The sequence below is a fragment of the Phoca vitulina genome, unplaced genomic scaffold (genome assembly GCF_004348235.1).
Source record: "Phoca vitulina isolate PV1807 unplaced genomic scaffold, GSC_HSeal_1.0 scaffold4, whole genome shotgun sequence".
Taxonomy (NCBI): Eukaryota; Metazoa; Chordata; class Mammalia; order Carnivora; family Phocidae; genus Phoca; species Phoca vitulina.
In genome coordinates, this window is record NW_022589707.1 from 36,841,895 (window position 1) to 36,855,749 (window position 13,855).

The 13,855-nt window shown below is 42.0% G+C and overlaps 1 protein-coding gene across 4 annotated transcripts in view; it reads left to right on the forward strand.

The window, feature by feature from the left end:
* KBTBD2 (kelch repeat and BTB domain containing 2) overlaps positions 1-13,855 on the forward strand; it is a 54,875-nt gene that overhangs the window by 23,515 nt on the left and 17,505 nt on the right. The window contains exons 1-2 of one of the 4 annotated variants that reach the window (XM_032401807.1): positions 8,356-8,406; positions 8,688-8,912. The exons of 2 other annotated variants lie outside the window; for them this stretch is intronic. The gene's annotated coding sequence lies outside the window, so the exon portion shown is untranslated. Of the gene's footprint in view, positions 1-8,355; positions 8,407-8,687; positions 8,913-13,855 lie in introns of those variants that run through there. One more of the 4 variants, XM_032401808.1, reaches the window with a different exon arrangement.

Sequence of the window (13,855 nt, forward strand, 5' to 3'; positions counted from 1 at the left end):
TAGTCAGCCCAATATTGAAGGAAGACAACAAAGTTAGAGAACTGACATTACCTTACTCCAAGATTTATTTATAAAGCTACAGTAGTCAGGACACTGGTGTTGGCAAACAAATAGATGAAAAGATCAATGGAACAGAATAGAGAACCCGCAAATATACCCAGATAAATATAGTTAACTAATCTTTGACAAAGGAGGAAAGACAATACAATGGAGCAAAAATAGTCTTTTCAACAAATGATTCTGGAACAACTTGATATCTACATGCAAAAAAATGAATCTAGACACAGACCTTACAGCCTTCACAAACATTAACTTAAAATAGACCATAGACTTAAATGTAAAATGCAAAAACTATAAAACTCCTAGAAGATAGCACGAAAAGGTATGGTGATGACTTCTTAGATATAACACCAGTGACACAACCCATGTAAGAAGGATTTAATAAGCTGGACTTCATTAAAATTAAAAACTCTGTGAAAGACACTATCAAGTGAATGAAAAGACAACCAGACTGGGAGAAAATATTTGCAAAAGTTTTATCTGATTAAGGACTGTTATCAAATATACCAAGAACTCTTAACACCAAGAAAACAAACCTCCCAGTTAAAAAATAGGCTACAGTGTTTCACAAGTACCCCACCAAAGAAGATATACAGATGGAAAATAAATGTGAAAATAGCTTTACATTGTTTTGTCATTAGGGAATTACAAATTACGACAATGAGATACCACTACACACCTATTGGAATGGTCAAAAGCCTGAACACTGACAACACCAAAGGCTGGAGAGAATGTGGAACAACAGGAACTCTTGTTCATTACTGGTGGGAATGCAAAATGGTACAGCTGCTTTGGAGGACACTTGTGGCAGCTTCTTATAAAATTAAACATACTCCTACCATATGATCCAGCCAAATTAAAAATGTACATTTTGTCTCTACCACAGTGATAGTAACAATTTTGCTAAATAAAGTACTAAGGACTCCCATGAGTTTTAGGATTAGAATATTTCCCTTTTAAGCTAGGAAGAATCAAACAAGACATAGTAGTACTTTATCAAGTTATCTTGGTTTGTTTTTTGTTGTTGTTGCTTTTTTTGTTTTTTGTGTTTTTTTTAGATTTTATTTATTTATTTGACAGAGAGAGACACAGTGAGAGAGGGAACACAAGCAGGGGGAGTGGGAGAGGGAGAAGCAGGCTTTCCGCTGAACAGGGAGCCTGATGTGGGGCTCGATCCCAGGACCCTGGGATCATGACCTGAGCCGAAGGCAGATGCCCAACGACTGAGTCACCCAAGCGCCCCAAGTTATCTTGTTTTAACCACACAATAGACCCAGGGAATAGATACTATTATTATTTTTCCCATTCTGTATATGAAGAAACTGAGGCTTGAGTAAGTTAGGTAATTTGCCTCAGATCACGGATCTAGTAAGTGACAAAGCCAGGCCTCTTTTCAGTGTTTTCTTTTTAACTTTTTTTGGAGTAAAAATGCATAACATGAAATTTGTTATTTTTACCTTTTTAAGCATACAATCCTGTGGCATTAAGTACCTTCACAGTGTGGTGCAACCACCACCACTATCCATATCCAGAACTTTTTATCATCCCAAACGGAAACTCTCTATCCATTAAATAAGAACCTCACTCTTTCCTCCCACCAGCCCCTGACAACCATCATTCTACTTTTCTGTTTCTGGAATTTGCTCTATATACCTCATGTAAGTGGGATTATATAATGTTTGCCCTTTTGTGTCTAGCTTATTTCACTGAGCATGATGTCTTCTAGGTTCTTCCATATTGTAGCATGTGTCAGAGTTTCCTTTTTTTTTTAAGGCTGAATAATATTCTATTCCATTGCAATAATATTCCAATGTTATACGTATGAATAATATTCCAGTGTAACTATGACATTTTGTTTATTCATCCATCGATGGACATTTGTTTCTACCTTTTGGCTATTGTGAATAATGCTTTTCTGTACATGGGTGTACAAATATTTGCTTGAGTCCCTGCTTTCAGTTCTTGTGGGTATGTACCTGGGAGTGCAATTGGCGGATCATGTGGTAATTTTATATTTAACATGTGGAAAATAACATAATTTTAACAACTGTTACTTATTAAATGATAGTGTGCTAGGCACTTTATTTATGTTGTCTTGAATCCTTGTACAATATTAAGGTATAGTATGCGCAAGTTTTATGTGAAGAAATAGGTTCAGAGAGGTTAAATAACTTGCCAAGATGACATAGCTACTAAATGGCAGATTAAAGATAGAATCCAGTCCAGTGCTCTTCCTGAAGGACACTCTCATTGACTACTTTGGTCTCATGGGTTGATTGTATTTGTGGCAGGCATTGGTGGTGGTCTTACCAGTGGGCTCAAACAATTTTTCCTAGCTAAGTGAACCCTGATTTTGTCCAGATAAGGAAAAGCAATGTGTTCAGAGAAAGTGGGACTTTTCCCCTTCTAACCCAACCAATGACTGGAAACCAATTACAGCAATCTCATTTTCCTGCCAAGAAGATGTGAGAGGAACTTTGCTGAGCATTGTGGGAAATATTTTCATCTGATAACCGAAGAGAAGGGAAAAGAAAGATCACCTCTTCTTCCTTCCTGTTCATACTGCTTAAACCACGTTGCTGAGATAATGTGGTAGTTCCTAATAATTGAAGTGATACAAGGATGCAATTGGCTAGGAGGAAAGAAGGCTTTTCAAAAAACAGGGTAAAGATCATAGACTCTGGAGACAGCCTAGATTTTTTTTAAAATTTTAAAAAATATTTTATTTATTTGAGACAGAGAGAGAGAGAGAGAGAGAGAGAGAAAGCACAAGGGGGGTAGGGGCAGAGGGCGAGGGAGAAGCAGACTCCCTCCTGAGCAGGGAGCCCTATATGGGGCTCCACACAGGGCTCCATCCCAGGACCCTGAGATCATGACCTGAGCTGAATTCAGATGCTTAACCTACTGAGCCATCCAGGCGCCCCCAGACAGCCTAGATTTTAATCCTAACTCTGCTAATTTATTAGTAGTATGATCTAGAGTGAGTTAATTAACCTCTCTGTGCCTCGGTCACTTCAACTGTAAAGTGGAGACAATAGCAAACGCATAGAGTTGTTGTAAGGACTAAATGAGTTAATATGTAAAAAGTACTCACCCAGCAAGTGTTAGCTGTTGTTATTATTATTCTTATTGGTGCAAAACAAAGTCCTTGGACACTCAGGGGCTGGTAGACATATAATCCCTGGAGTGGAACTTGCAATTATTAACAGCCTTGCTTGCTTTCCTCTGGTAATAAACTACTCAGGTTGCATTTTGACTTTTTGGAACATTGCTACATTTTGCATTGTCTATACTTCATATTATCTTTATATTATCTTTCTATAACACAAAAGAAATCATCCTCTGCTGATAGTTTTCCATTACCTTTAGGATATAGAGTCCAAATGTAACATATAAGACCCTTCATGGTCTGTATCTATCTCTTGCTTTTCTCTCTAGATATCCTGTTATTCCCCCACATTTACTCCATGTTTCAGTCATGGCCAATGACCTCATTCATTTAACAAATAGTTATACATGCCTAGACAAGAACTGTGTAAGGCACTGGAGAGAAAACAAGATATAAAAGTACTTTCTGCCTTCATGGAGCTCACATTATAAAAACATTTAGTTACGGGGCACCTGGGTGGCTCAGTTGGTTAAGCATCTGCCTTTGGCTCAGGTCATGATCCCAGGGTCCTGGGATAGAGCACCCGAGTCTGGCTCCTTGCTCAGCGGGGAGTCTGCTTCTCCCTCTCCCTCTGCATGCCGTTCTCCCTGCTTGTGCTCACACACACACACACACACACACACACACACACACTCTCTCTCTCTCTCTGTCAAATGAATGAATAAAATCTTAAAAAAAAAAAAGTTAGTTACAATCATCATAAGGGCTATGAGATAAAAAGTGCTATGTGTAATGAAAATATATAATAGTGAAACCTATCAGAGCTCATTTAAGCCTCTATGCCTTGACCCATGCTGTGTTCCTCTGCTTGATCCTTTCTTTTTCTATCTGCCCTGCTCCACTTTTTCTGAGAAGCCTTTTTTGACCTGCTTGTTCTTCTGATGGACTCTCATAATACACATTGCTTTCACATATTGAAAGCATATTGCTTTCACAGAATTTATCCCACTGTTGGTTTGCTTGGGTCTTTTCGCCCAGCATTCCTCTTCCTCTATGAGTCTTTTATCTCTATACCCCAGGCCACTAAAATAAATCTTTGTTGAATGAATGGTATCCACCTTTAAAAACTTTTTATCTTGAAATAATTATAGACTCAGAAGAAGTTGTAGAAATAATACAGAGAGTTCCTTGTGTGCTAATCACCTAGCTTCCCCCACTGGTAACATTTTATATAACTATGTACATTATCAAAAGAAGGAGATTGACATTGGCACAATGAAATTAACTAGACTACAGACCTTACTCAGATTTTATCACCTTTGTGTGCACTTAGTTTTAAATAGGTGTTATTTATAGTCCTATTAAATGTTATCATATATATCGATTTGTGATTATACCACAATCAAGATATAGAACTGTTCTGTTACCACAGAGAGCTCCCTTGTGCTACCCCATAATAATGATGTCCATTTTAACTAGATTTTCTCTGTATTATTACAGGGAAGCAAGATGGAGAGGATATATTGCATATTAGCTCTAGAATGCACTGTCCCCTTCAGAGATGGCCCTGGGAACTTCCTCCCCCAAATCCAAGATTTTAAAATAGGTTACAATGTTAAAATTAACAATAATGTTTTAGATTATTTTACCATCTTAAATGATTATAACATTCAGAAATGGTTAAGCACAGAAAAGACTCACATTTAGAAAATTTGTAGTTGCATCTTTACTTTTTCCAAGAATTATTTGTTTTCTTTTCTAGAATCACGACAATGTTTCAAATGCAGTCTTAGGAAGATACTGTTTCATGGCTTTTGGCATTTAATTAAAAGAAAATGCCTTGTTAACTAAAAAGGAGAGCTTGAAATAATGTCATATGCCTAGTTTTGGATATAGATCATGTGGGAACTGCTGTACATTCCAGAAAAGTTAATGTAATTGCTAGAAAATATTGATTTATGGTCTCCCTAAACTAGACAGTGTTAACTAGTTGTGATTGCTCAGCTTCCAAGCTGAGGGGCAGGATCTGTAAGAAAAAATGAAGGTGGTGTTGATGCTAATAATGTCAAGCACATTACAACTGTTCTATGATAGCAGCTATAGACAGAAAGCTAAACGAAGGGTCAGCCTCCTCTGACTGTATAGCAAGCCCCCGCCTTTAAGATTTATTTATTTATTTTAGAGTGTGTGAGAGAGTGGTGGTGGAGGCCTGCTGTGGGGCTCTTCTCAAGACCCCTAGATCATGACCTGAGCGGAAATCAAGAGTTAGACTCTTAACCAACTGAGCCACCCAGGTGCCCCTGCCCCTTCTTGCTCAAATCCCGTCTGAGACTTTTAAAGGGGATGGCAACCTTTAGGGAAAAATGGCAAACAAGTAGAAATATTTAAGGATGAAATGTTCAACCTGTTCTTTTTCTAGTTAAAACAACAAAAAGAATGGATGTCTTTGAAACTCTAGAAGCCTCATTCCAGCCTGCTAGCTCTCAGTGTTTGTTTTTTTAAAAAATAATTTTATTTATTTATTAAGTAGGCTCCATGCCCAACATGGGGCTTGAACTCATGACCCTGAGATCAAGGGTCACATGTTCTACCAACTTAGCCAGCCAGGGGCCCCAGCTCTCAGTGTTTTAAATGTTAAAACTTATGCTTTAAGTATTAATGAACTAACAGACTGGTATTTGTCTGACCCAGCATCCATTCCCAATGCTTTTCTGCCTTATAACTTTGTATTAGAGCTTGGAAAAACTTGTTTTCACAGCTGCATTTGGCCAAATTATAGTTCTAGAAATTGAGATGCATATGGAAGTCTGCTGAGTTGGGGGTATGAGGTACTGTCTTGAGAAGGCTTCTACTCTTTGAAAAAATAAAAAATAATTTGAAAAAATAAAAAAAAATTAAAAAAAGCTGGATGGCTGAGGCCCCTCCTTTCCCCATCTTCCTGCCTTCAATAAAGGTATGAAGGCTAAAACTGCTGTGGCCATCCTGCAACCATGAGAAATGTCAAAAGAATCACAGAAATTGTGGCTCTGCTGTTGAAACCAGGGTAACTGACTACCTACAGACTTATGTGACCAAATAGACCCTTAAGTCATTGCAATAGGATTTTTTTTTACTTGCAGTCAAATGCATTCCTAACTGTACAGCTATTAAAATGCATCTTTTTAGTCCTCTTTCATCCTCACAATTAGCTACTCTTCCTATAGTTACTGATATTACTGTCCAATCACCCCAACTAGAAAACTCAGCCATCCCTCACTTATTTTTCCTTATCCTTAGTAACCAAGTCTTGTTTATTTTATCTAGCTAGTTTCTCTCTTTTTCCTTTCTTTTTCTTTTTAAAGATTTTATTTATTTATCTGAGAGAGAGAGAGTGTGTGCACGGGGGGGGGGGGGGTAGGGGCAGAGGGAGAGAAAGAGGCAGACTCCCTGCTGAGCAGGGAACTGGATGTGGGGCTCAAAACAGGACCCCGAGATCGTGACCTGAGCCGAAGGCAGATGCATAACTGACTGAGCCACCCAGGGGCCCCATCTAGCTAGTTTCAAATCCATCTCTGCTTCACTATTCTCACAGCCACTAAATTAGTTTGGACACTCCATCTCCTATCTGGGCTATTTTAACAGCTTCCTAACTAGTTTACTCACTTCACCTGATTATCCACCATGCTTCAGAATTATTTTTCTAAAATCTTATGAAGATATTCTTCTCCTTAAAAATCATAAATGGCTCTCTTTTGTCTACAGGATGAAACACAAACTCTTTTTTTCTTTTTTAAAGATTTTATTTATTTTAGAGAGCGAGCGAGCACAGGCAGGAGGGGCAGAGGGAGAGGGAGAGAGAATCTCATGCTGACTCCCGGCTCAGCACATCCATCTCAAAACCCTGAGATCATGACCTGAGCCCAAACAAAGAGTCGGTCAGTTAACCCACTGCACCTTGCAGGCGCCACAACACAAACTCTTACCAAGGGTATCATTTGTGGTTTGTGCCTTCTTGTTCAGACTTTGCATCTCCAGGGTCCAATCTGGCACAGAGTAGGTGCTCAAGTGTGTTAAATGACTGAATCTTTTATATGGCTTCTTTGTTGTTTAATATCAAAACACTTAAGCATTTAACCAGACTAAGCAGAATGATAGCATACCTGGCACTCAATAAAGATTTGCTGAATTAATCTATTTTCTAAACTCTACTGTAAAATTCCCAAATACACACATCTTGGCGTGCATTCAGTTGATCTAACCTAGCCTACAGGAAGAGGCTCTTTGGTAACGTAAAGGCTTTTAGTTTATAATTAGTCATGTACATATTCCAGATTGGGTTTGTGCCGAGAGTGTAAATTACAAAGGTAGGTGAAGTCTGTGTGGGCATTCCTGACAATTTTGCATCCATGAATAACTTCTATCAAATGAGAGAGCAAATCTACAACTTTCTGCTTGCTAGCAAGCTGTACCAAGTTAACCAAACCAGCGTGGGCCACAGCCATCTGCTGCTACAAAGGCTTAGCTTGTGAAGCTGAAGGCACTCCTCTGGAACTTGCTGGGGGTGAGGTGGGGGGGAGCAGGTAGCCGCCGCAATGCAGTACAAACCTATCTGAGGGATTCATATACAGCTGCTCCCCCCGCACCCTGACAACTGTTCCCTCTCCCGAAATGCGGGCCCTTTCAGGTGCCGCTTTGAGGTTTTCCTTGGCCTTGAAAGACCGGGACAGAAGCCTTTCCAGATGAGACTGGGAAAGCCGAACATGTTCTGAGAGTGGAAGGCGCGTTTTGGAGAGCAGGGACTGAGGAGACAAAGCCCACTCAGTCAGCCACCCATCATCTCCCCTCCTTCCCGTGGTCTGATGTTGTCCAGCCCTTCTCAATCCCAATTCCTTACCCAGCCCGAACATTTCTGTATTTCAAGGGGGAAGAAAACAGCCTACGGCATAAGATTTGGTGCTTTGGTGTCTGGGTTTCCTAGCATTGAATTTCTAAAGGCTCTCCCTTCGCCAGGCTAAGCCTGAACCCTCCGGCGCCCCAGGCCCGCTCGTCTCGCGGTGGCGACCACCTCGCCGCGCACGCGCCCTCCGCGGGCTATCTGCTGACCTTCTCCGGGAAACCCCTCCAAAAGCGCCTCCCCGTCACCTCGCGCCGCCCCCTCCCTTCCTCCTCTTTCCGCTTCGTTTTTCGCGCTTGCGCGGACCCAATTGTTTTGGCTTTCCGGTGGGATCCAGCAAAGGAAAAGGGCGGGGGAAGCTAGGGTAAGGGCGGGAGAAGGAGGGGGGGGGTCTCAAGAACCCGGGAAACTGCAAAACTGCCGCTTGTTCCGCTAGGCGGGCGCGAGCGGCGGGAATTGAAACCTGGCGAAGGCTGGCCCACGGTCCGCTGCCCGCGCGTTCCCGGGCCGCGGAAGGGGGCGAGCGCGCGCCGCAGGGGCGGGGCGGGAGCGGCGAGCCGGGCGTCTCGCGGCCCGGCGGCGCGGCTCCCGGGGGAGGAGTCTGACGGTGGTCGGGCCCTGAGGAACGTGCGGCGGCGCCCGCAGAGGACGCTGCTTTCCGCGCAGGACGGACCGACCGAGGGAGGGCGCGAGGGGAAGCCGGAAGGAAGACGAGGCGGCGGCGCCAGGCTTCCTCGGGGGAGGCGGAGGCGAGACCCCGGCCCTGGCCTCGGCGGGAGGGCCACGCCCCCGCCGCCGCGCCCGAGGGGCCCAGTGTTTCCGGGGGCCGCCGGCCGCGCCGGATCCCAATCCTCGGGACCTGGGGACACGGTGAGCAGGCGTCGCCAGCGCCGGGCGAGAGGGAGGGGCGGGCGGGGGGAGCCCGCGAGGACCTGTGGAGGAATAGGGGAAAGAGGGCAGCGGTGGGAGGGGGCTCGGCCCTTTGGGGCCCCGGGGGGGGGGGGGGGGGGGGGGGGGGGGCGGTGGCGGCGGCATCTTTCAAACCCGAGACGCTTCCGCCACGGACGGGGGAGGGGCGAGGGCAGCCGGCGCCGCCCTCCGGACCCTGCGGCGGCCCCTCCGCAGCCCGGCGTCGGGCTGGTGTGTGGGGCAGGGGCGGCGGGGTACGCCGCTCGCGGGGTCGTTTCCGGCCCCGGCCCCCCGGGCGCCTCCGCGGCCGTGGGTTTCCCGGGCGGCGCCCTGGCCCCTGCTGGCGCCCGCTCTTGCTAAAATAAAGCCTTTTCCCTTAACGCCTCGCGACGGGTTCGCGAGATGGTGGGCCGGAGAAGGGCAAGCCCTTCCTTGCATTTTTTTTTTTTCTTTTTCTTTCCCGGTACATTTGAAGTAAGCAGGAGATGTGTAGATGAACAGAGATCCCATTATGATCTAACGATTTTAAAAAGAAAGCAGAAGCTACCCTTTGAAACAAAATTGTGTACGTGTTTACTTTAGACTGTGAAATCGTTAACTTATTTGAACTCGACCACCTCCCTCTCTCCATGAATTGACAAACCGTGAAGTTATAAGAATATCTCTTGGTTTGATTTGGAGCAGTTATTCTGAGTTAACGTCCTTCCCCCCCCCCCCCCAATTTTAGCGATCTAAGGTCTTGTTTTACAGCGACCTCAAAGGGAGAGGAATACACACTTCATGGGCTACAGATCCCTAGAATTGTCCGCTACCACTCTGGTCCCTTCAAGTGAAAACAGAAAATCCAGAATGTAAAATTAACTTTAAAAGGGCATGTTTGTATGTAGTGTTTATCTTCTATATCATTTAGCCTTATAAAAATTGTAGGGTACAGGACTGGTCACGTGTTGTTTATACATGAATCTGTACGTCTGGCTCACTGAGCATTCAGGCATTCAGAAACAAAACCCTATCAGCAATGTGGTCTAACCAAAATTATATTTTCTTCTATTGAGGCAACTAGTTAACAGGGTGGATTTTTTTTTTCTCCTTCCCTTTGAGTTGTGAATTTTTGCTTGAATTTGGGTAATATGGATCCAGTCTCTTGCGATTGTGACTTACTTTAGTTAACCTTTGGTAACGTTTTTTCAGAAGGGTTTTTTTTTTTTCTCCTGACCTAAAGTAAATTGAAAAGTCAAACCCATCCGTTTTTTTCTAGTCTTGATGATGTGGAATTTTGCTGTTCTTTTCATCTGGCTGCTAACTAATGTTAAGCTTACTTCTTCACTTTGATCTTTCTCGTTGGTCTAGTGCTAATTGAGATCCTTTTAGTTTGGGTCCTGAAATCCTCAAGAAGTCTGTCGGTAAACTATACCAGGACTATGACGTTTCTGTTGAGCATGCCTTATAGTCCACACTTTTTCACCTAGTGCTGTTTTCTCTACACGGAGTTTTGTAAGAAGAGTTCAAAGTGTTACAACTCTTCTCCCCTTTTTTGTTTGCTCTCATAGGATGCATAAAATCTGTTAACTTTAGTTATTCATGGGACCCTATAAAGAAGTGGGTGGGAATAGCAATGTCATAGTTCCTTAAGTCCACACAATAATGTAGATTTTCTTTCTCCTGGTTAATGGAAATAATGAGCTATCCCATAAGATTCAAACATTGAACATTGAATTCCTAGAAATTTGAATGTAGTCTGAAAAGCCAAAAGATTTTACACGTTTATTTAGACAAGAGTTGTTTTTCTCATTGCCCACCTTCCTAAGACCAGGAAAAAGGATTTGTCCTACAGTCATGAATGAAAATGTTGAACAACTTCATTATATCTCAGTCTTACCATTTTCAGTTTTGTGGAGTTTGAATAGAGCAAGTAATATTTAAGTAACTCAGTATTAGAAATGACAGGTTGATTGCAAGTAATTTTTTAAATATTTGGAGATTACTCTTGGTTCCCTTGCCAGGAATTTGCAGTACCTAGATTTCCTCAGTGTGGGGAGAAGGGATTGTTGTAGATTTGGAGAAAATGTAATTTAATGAGAGAAGCTTTTAAAATTCTTGGCTTTCTTTGCTCCACTTCCATACCTCTGGCAAGTGGTGACATGCAGTAGCTTCCATGGTAGGCAAAGGATTCTAAATATTCCTCAGTTTACTTTTCCTTTTTGGAAGAAACTGAAAAACTTCAGTAGTCGTAATCATTGTTAACTGGCTGTGCCCTTAATGACCATATGTTTGAATGTCTGGGAAATATTTTCTTCTGCTATTGTGATTGAAAAAATCATTGACTTGGTGGAAAATGAAGTCCCAGTGAGAACCTTAACGTGAGTTTTGCTTTAGCGTATATTTCTCCAGCTTTCTTTCCTTTTTTTTTTTTTTTTAAAGATTTTATTTATTTATTTGACAGAGAGACACAGGGAGAGAGGGAACAGGGGCACGGGGAGTGGGAGAGGGAGAAGCAGGCTTCCCGCTGAGCAGAGAGCCCGACGTGGGGCTCGATCCCAGGACGCTGGGACTCGATCCCAGGACGCTGGGATCATGACCTGGGCCAAAGGCAGACGCTTAACGACTGAGCCCCCCAGGCACCCCCCTCCAGCTTTCTTAAGTCACTGCAGAGCTGAGAGGAAAAAACGAAAAGTAATATCCAAAATAAAAGGACATACTATACTCATAGGATTATTCTGTCACAGGTGGCATTTCCTTTATAGTCGTTTAGTATTTTGTTGTTCCTGTTTATTTTGTTTTAAAGTGAAATAACTTACTAATCATAATGTAGTACAGAAGCTTATATTTGTGATCTGAATTTACTTGATGGAGCCCTGTAGACTTTTCAGTGTGGTTGGAAATGAACAGCATAGGAATAGACCTGAGGTCTGAATTTGGTTAGAGTAGGGGAAGGTATACTGAAATTATCAAACTTGATAAATTCTTCAAAAGGCAAGGTGTTTGTTTTTTAATTGATGTTTGTCACAACTCCAAAAAATTCTGTTTGTGTACTGGTTGGCAGTCAATCTAAAGACCGTAGTTTTCCAAACATTCTCAACTGTCAGGATGGTTTTGATAACTTGAAAGCAAACTCACTGGCACCAATATTTTGTCCCTACGGAGAAACCTATCACTTCATTGATATGAACAGTGTTTGTTTTGTCACTGGTGCTTCCTGGTTCTCCTTTAGTGTTTTTTTTTTTTTTTTTTTTTTTTGCACTGGCATCAGCCCTTTCAAGATTAGTCTTTGTTGAGCCGGTTTGTTTCATTGATTTGTACCATCAAAATACTCCCTAAATCTTTGAATGAATGTCTAAGATCCGTTTCACCCAGGGTAAAGAGAACTGTGTTTGAGTGCTGAGACCTTGTAATTGGGACGCCTGGACCTGGTACAGGTGTGGAGATTCAGGAGTTGGGAAAGTGCCACAAAAAGCCTGGCCAGTGAGTGCATTAATAAATCCAACTGCAGATGTTTAGGTAGCAGTGTGATGTGTCAGGCACTGGTCCTAAGATCTTTATGAAATTCATTTAATCAACTCATTGAGAAGAGTTCTATTTTTATCTTCCATTTTACAGATTAGCATACTGTAGCACAGAAAGTAAATAACTTACAAAAGGTCACACATTTAGTAAGTTGAAGGATTGGGCTTTCACAGCTCCACAGTTCATGCTCTTAATTTTTTGGCAATAACTTGACATTCTGAATGCCTTGGATCCTTTCCAAGAAAAGTTTTCTAGCTTCTGTATTGGCGTTTGTGGCATTGAAAGATGCAGCACTGTATCAAAAACTAATGATGTAATGTATGGTGATTAACATAACATAGTAAAAAAAAAGATACAGCACTATCTAAGTTAATAATATGCAACTGGGAAGTGCTTCGTGCAGGTGATGACCTACTGTCCACTGCCCTTCCTATCATTACTTCATCCTTTATGTAATTTCTGTGCAGTCCTTGTTGGCAACCTCCTTCCCATCTTTTTATTTCATTTAACATACACAGCTCAGTTAATTGCTAATCAATCTCATTTTTACATTCAGTGGTTATTTAATACTTCATTCTTTCCTTGATCTTCTAGGTTTTGCCTGGTTAACATTGGAAAAGCTTGCTTTGCTTCTATTTGTGTTTCTGTAGCTACTCAGTGGAAGGGTACTACAAATGACACACCTGTGGGATTAAAAACCAAGTTTCAAAGTGAAATTAGACACCTCCCCCCCAATAAAATCCACTGCCATCAACCTCTGAAATCTTTAAGAGTGTTTGGAATTATTTTTTAACATTTCAGCCTTTTTTTTTTTTAAAGATTTTATTTATTTACTTGACAGAGAGAGACACAGCAAGAGAGGGAGCACAAGCAGGGGGAGTGGGAGAGGGAGAAGCAGGCTTCCCGCAGAGCAGGGAGCCCGATGCGGGGCGCGATCCCGGGACCCTGGGATCGTGACCTGAGCTGAAGACAGTCGCTTAATGACTGAGCCACCCAGGTGCCCCTAAAATTTCAACCTTTCATGCCTTTCTCCAGTTAATCTTGGTTTCTTTTTAATATCAATGTTCAGAATCTATAAAATAAATATACAATTTATTGTTACTATTCTTTAATTGTGTCTATTAACAGTATTTGCTTTGTGTAGATTTTTTTTGTAGACACAGTTTTGGTCATATTTTGGCTTGCGAAGCCTGGGGACTTAAGCACCTTTTTTGTAGTATTGCTATTGATTATTTGAGGAAAACCTGTTGGAATAAGTTCCCATAAGAGGTGTTTCAGATTTTTAAATAGAATTGTATATATTAATCTGGATTGCTGACTGATTTAATCCTGATCACTCAATAGCATCATTTGTTTTGAAACTATTTTGTGTGGTAGAACTCAATAGAGAACAAAATGTA